Source organism: Carcharodon carcharias, chromosome 15 (assembly GCF_017639515.1).
Source record: "Carcharodon carcharias isolate sCarCar2 chromosome 15, sCarCar2.pri, whole genome shotgun sequence".
In the NCBI taxonomy this organism is placed as follows: domain Eukaryota; kingdom Metazoa; phylum Chordata; class Chondrichthyes; order Lamniformes; family Lamnidae; genus Carcharodon; species Carcharodon carcharias.
In genome coordinates, this window is record NC_054481.1 from 90,354,650 (window position 1) to 90,360,649 (window position 6,000).

Here is a 6,000-nt window from a genome sequence, read left to right on the forward strand (position 1 = left end):
GAATTTCCAAGCCGTACTTAATGAACTGCAGAACATGGAGAACTTGTACAAAAAAAATTCAACTTGAGGAAGTGCTTGTAATACTTTCAAACTATAGAGCTACTCAAAAGCTTGTAAATACATAAAAGAGAAATATTTAAAAAAATGACTCATTACTATCTTTTCACTTTCAAAACTAAATAAAAACAGACCGTGCAAGTTGAAAAAATAAATACAAACTACTGTTTATCTGAGAATTAATGATCACGAGGCCTGTTCTATGTAAGTTTGCAAACTAGTTTGTCCTATTCTTTTGTACTCAGTTACCTCATTGTAATATATAGTGCAGTGGATGCAACACCCATTGTTGTGACAGAAGTCATATCAAATGGTTGGCTGACACGTGTCGGTTGTTGAATTGTGGCAGAAGTTTTTTTTTTAAAACCAAATGCTGCATAAGTGAGGATCCTTTCTCCATACAAGCTACCAGTGGTTTGAGATGGCTGTCCGAGTTATCCTCGTGAAAGAATAGGAGGTCAGAATCTCTGAAATAAAGGGTTATGTTGCCCACACACACAAATGCAACCTTTCACAGAAGCTGCTGCCTTGATGCTAGATACAGCAAAACGAGGATACTACCATGTGAAACGGCACTTTTCTTAAATTTGTGTGGTTGGTCTCATGAGTTGCTGGTTTGATTTGAAACAGTGTCTCAAAGATTAACACTGTAGATTTTACTTGTACCAGTTTGTGCATTTATTTGAGAATTGGTTTTGAAAAGCCAAACATAACATGGATCAGCTATGATTTTTAAACTTGCTTCAATGGCAAGATGGCTATTGGAATGCTTATGAAGATAATGTTCCAGACTGAGATGCCATTAAATAACTGCATAACTTGAATTAAAAACTGTTCTAGGATGGTAATATATGCTGGGTTGGATTTTTTTTCCTGCTTTCGGGGTCTACACATGTTCAGTGGTCTTGTTCTGGATTACAGCTGTCACACTTAATCACCCCATTGAGTAATTAGATGAGTTTATTAATCCAAAAGCCTGGGTTTAAGCAGCATGTGAATTTATCAAAGTGAGGAGTGTTGATGCTGATTGCTGGGCTGTTTTACGTTATTTCAGTTTGTAATGAGATGAGCATCAGCCTGAATTGCTATCTGTATACATCATAGATTGAAACGTGTGCAAATCCAAAAAGCTGGAATGGACTCAGAACCAATGGATTTTTCTTGTCCTGTGGTTTCTTCCAGAGGATGTGACCTGAGGAAGTGGCAAATACTAAGTTAATGTAAGGATATGAACAATATTCTGTGTGTAAACAAATTGAAGACTCATGTCCATCAGACGCCTTGGGTATACATTTGAAATGCTAAAACAGTAGACATAAGGATTGAGTAAGCATTCTTACTATAAGGACCCCAAAATTTTGATTCAGGAAGAGCATTGAAAAAAAGGTGACTGGTTAGTGCAAGACTTGTTTGTACATTAAATTATTCTGTATTACATGGGTTTTGCTGGGTATTGGTGAGGTCGATCCAAGTGCTCGCTCATTAGTAAAAACCCAACTATGGTGCTGTTTCAAAACTTGACCTATACAAAAGCTAATGGTTTGCCTTGTTCAGCATGTACTTGATGAAATTAGCCTGCTCTGTATTTATAACGACAGCCCAGATGCTGGAATGTCAAACTTCTGGGGTTACCTATTTTATCAGAACATCACTTGAGTGGCTTAATTCTCATAGTTATGCATGGAATACCTCTTACGAATCAAGAAAAAGTATTTGTGCATTTTGTAATTTGCTATATTAAATAATTAAAAGTGGAGGGTAATTAATCTTAATGCAAATCCTCTTAAGTCCGAAGAGCCAAAAAATACTGCTGAATGCATGAATGGTGCTTTATGAATGTTCCAATTGTATAAAACAGATTTGTATCCAATTATGACCAGTATCTTTTCACTCAGTTGTAATCCTTTGCTGTTATAAAGTTGTAATTGAGCGACACATCAATGTGATATATTTGTGTTCTCTAATTGGACTGCAATTTTACAGTTTGAGAACAATTGGGCACAGGTAACTAACCATACTGCTTAATCCAAAGAGTATATAAATCAGTGCTGAAGAAAAGCATTGTATTAAAACAAAATTGCATTCCATCTCAGAACCTTTCCGTATTCTTCAATCGAGCATTAACTATAAATTCAAGAATTGCAGAGCGAAATTAAAAATCAGAAAATGTGCACTTAATCTAACAGCAGTCCACTCAAAGGTGTACCTGCAGTAACTTAATGTGAACAGGATAATGATTGAATGTTTCAAGTAATCAGAAGCTTTAATGAAACTGATTTCAGTTAACGAAGGAGTAACTGCAGCTTTTAATAAGACCCGGCTTAAGCAATTTGAGATGAAGCATCACTGAGTACATGATAATGTAGTGAACCACTATGGAAGCATTTGCATTGGACAATGGGTGCTGCTGAACCAAGCTTGCCTGTCAGATTTATTAAATGAACCTTTGCGAGGGAACCACAATCATTCTTTGTTATGCAGTAATATTTATAATTTGATTTCCTTTATCTACAATGAAGATTTTTTAAAAATTTTCATTGAATTGGCTGAATGCCATAATGTGTTCAAGTACTATCACGCAAAATAATGTAACATCCCATTGTCTTTCAAGACTGTGCAATGGTAACAATCATTTCCAGGTATGGATTATTATTGAACCCTGTTCTATTATTACTTCTTGCAATTATTACATTTAACACCGCTCTCCAAAAGTAGGTTCACTTTCACACTTGGTAAATTTACTAAAATTATTTTTGCCCTGCTGAATATTTGACACCAGCTTATTCTCTCACTCGGTTTTCAGAAGAAATGATTAACAAATCTAAATCAGCAATGCATGTTGCAATCACTTTACTAGGGGCAAAATTTTAAATGTTTATAGCCACATACAAACTTATCACATTTAGGAATTTTGGTTGAGGGACATCACCTTGATGGTCTGATTTTATTTTTTTCTTCATCCCTCTCTGGTGACATTAAGTACTTTGGGTCAACATGACCTGATACTTGGACTCAATGCAATGGACATTAGTTTGTCCCTCTAATCTCTCTTCCTTTGTAGAGGCATCTCATTTTTGCTTGGTGTTTCCTAGATAGCCTGGTTGAATTTGAGAACTCTGGAAAAATGACTAAACCTAGACCCAGTATAATCCATCCTGGTAATAACCATGTATAAATTCAGTTATTAATTATGTACTGAGTAGACTGCTGAAACTTGTATCAGCTCAATCATTCTAAAATGGTTTAGAATATTTCCTTCTGTTTCTCTGAAAAGGGAGAACAAAAGCCCACCGAGGGGGCTACATGAATGATGTTAGTCAATTCATTGTGTGGTGGAGGTACCATAAGCAATCAACTGTTTAAAGGCGAATGATGGTGATACTCCATTGCTACATGGTGCAGTATGTTATTGCATAACATTGTACCAACAGCTACCACTGAATACAGTTTCAAACTAAAATTTGAGGTGTGAAAAGATGAGGTAAAAGCAGATGATGAATATTGAGGAAACATACCCAAATGTTACAAAATGAACATGATGTGGTTATTGGTTACTTAAGTGATTTACACCTCTACTTGAACCTGGCCCCTAAAGGTGTTCATGCAAAATCAGAATCTTATTTGAATTATTGATGATATTTCTTTACAATATATTGAGAATTCTGTGTATAACGCTTAATCCCTGTCCCACTTTTTCCATAAATTTGCTGTTGTCATAAAGTGCATTGTTTGAACCCAGTGAACAATGCCACAAGCTGGTATGTATTTGATGTTTTTAAAGCTTTACAGGTTTAACTTATTCCTGAAGATTAAGCAGCACTGGAGGCTGCTTTTGCCTCTGGTCATAACCCATTTCGAGCCAAGTCATTGTGAATAATGGGTCTTTAGTTACTAAGAACTATTGTACCACACTGAGTCAGAACTTTTATCATATAATGAATCTTGATATTCCTGTAATTTCTTGTAATATTTAAATTTGTATATATCACTGCAGTTTACTATCAGAAATAACCCACCAGAACTGTTGCTCCAGAAAACTAATGTGCACATTTTAGCCTTGTGGGAATCTGGTGATGCCATTTCCCTCCATCTTTTCTTTCTGCAGTCCTCTACTGAATAAGTAGGATTTGATGTGATTTGATCCAAACCCTGGGAATCTACTGCCTACATACATACATATATAAAACTGTTGCTCCTATGTCATGGCTTTAATCGTGTTACAGAATTCCTAAGGAAATTAAAAGAAAGCAGTGAATCGAGTTTTTTTTTCAAAGATACGGAGAAAATGAACTCTCTTAGCACTTGCATCAAAATTAATCACAAAACTAACAATCTCTTTAATTCAGTTGATGAATATAAACTTGACCAGATTGGCTGTCAGCAGAAACCCTAACAGTTGTGTTTCATTGAAGTCCAGTACTGTGTGTTCACCTTGTGCATATCCAGTGACCCTTACCCCCACCTTCCCCCTACCCCCTCTGCCTACTGATAGAGGGACTTCAATGTTTCCAAAATAATCCAAACCCTGGGAACTTAACTGCCTTGGAACTTTATACATACATTTATAAAAATAGTGCTTTTACTTTAATCTAGCACAGAAGTAAAAATATTGAGAAATTTGACCGAGAGTTTGTGTTGATATGCATTTTTATTTTAATAATATGATAAAAAACTGCAGATGCTGGAAATCTGAATATTTTGCATTTTTATTTTGCTTTGTACTGCAGACAAGGAACATACGTTACGGACAAGTGTGTATATGTCTCATTACTCCTAATCAATCATAATTTTGTATGTTAAGGGCAACACGTCATGGAAAAGTGAAAAATGCTTTTCTGGCAAAATCAGTTTGTTCAGAATGGAATGTTGAATGTTTATATTGATGCAAAAGGTCTGGAAAGGTCTTTGTGAAACTGCTGTATAGAATTGTAAAGTTTTATATCCAATGAAACTGTGGATCACTAAATGCCAATTGATGAGATGCACTGTCACAGTACAGTGCAGTTCCTCCACATTCCCCATCCTGAAAGTAATGGACCAGACTTTGAAAATATAATGGGGTCTGAATGATACACACCATTATTAATGTGAAAATTGACAAAACAACTTGTAGCAAGGAAGAGATACCCAGTGAACTACAACTTGCTGGCCAATATGCATTGCCCTGGCAATAGCGTCATAAAAATTGGCATCTGGTACTTAATCTCCCCATGAATTTAATAAAGTTGCTGTGTTTTCACATTAACTGACCATTAAACTTGTCACAAAATTAAATCTTGGGTAAGTACCATTTTAATGAAATGATATGATATGATGCTAATGTTGCCCAGAAAGTGAACAATTAAGAGTGTGGAGTCTCATTCCTTCCGGTTGTGAATTTTTGGAGATTTTAAAAATGTGACAAATATTTCAAAAACCTGACCTTCATCTTTCAAGTATCTTCTCTCTCAATCCAATTATTCTCTTTCTGTACCTGGTTTGACATTGAATTCATAACTCTTTCACCATTCCTCATTCCTAGTCCTTATTCTAGTTATTTCTCATTGGTTAAGGAGATGCGGTGTTTACCCTATTGTTCACCAAGGTCCCAGATGCCCTTTTGTTGCTCCCTTATCAGTTTACACATTCAACAAAACATCTTAAACTTGTTCATGCATGTTTAGCTTTTAGCTAATGGAACATGCAAGGAGGTGCCCTGCTCCAGCAAAATCTGGCTCCTTAAAGTCCCTGCTCCATCTGAGCCCTCATGCACTTCCAGCAATGGTCACTGGATGGCGATCGGGTTTAAGAAATTTGGTTTATTGGCCCTTTCCCAACTTATAGTGCTGGAGTCCCACTGATGTCCAGCTGAGCTTAGGTGAACAATTGCGACCTAGGCAAATAGTCTAGTAGCACATTGCCGCTAAATAGGTTAATTAACCGAGATCCGAGTTGACGTAAAAC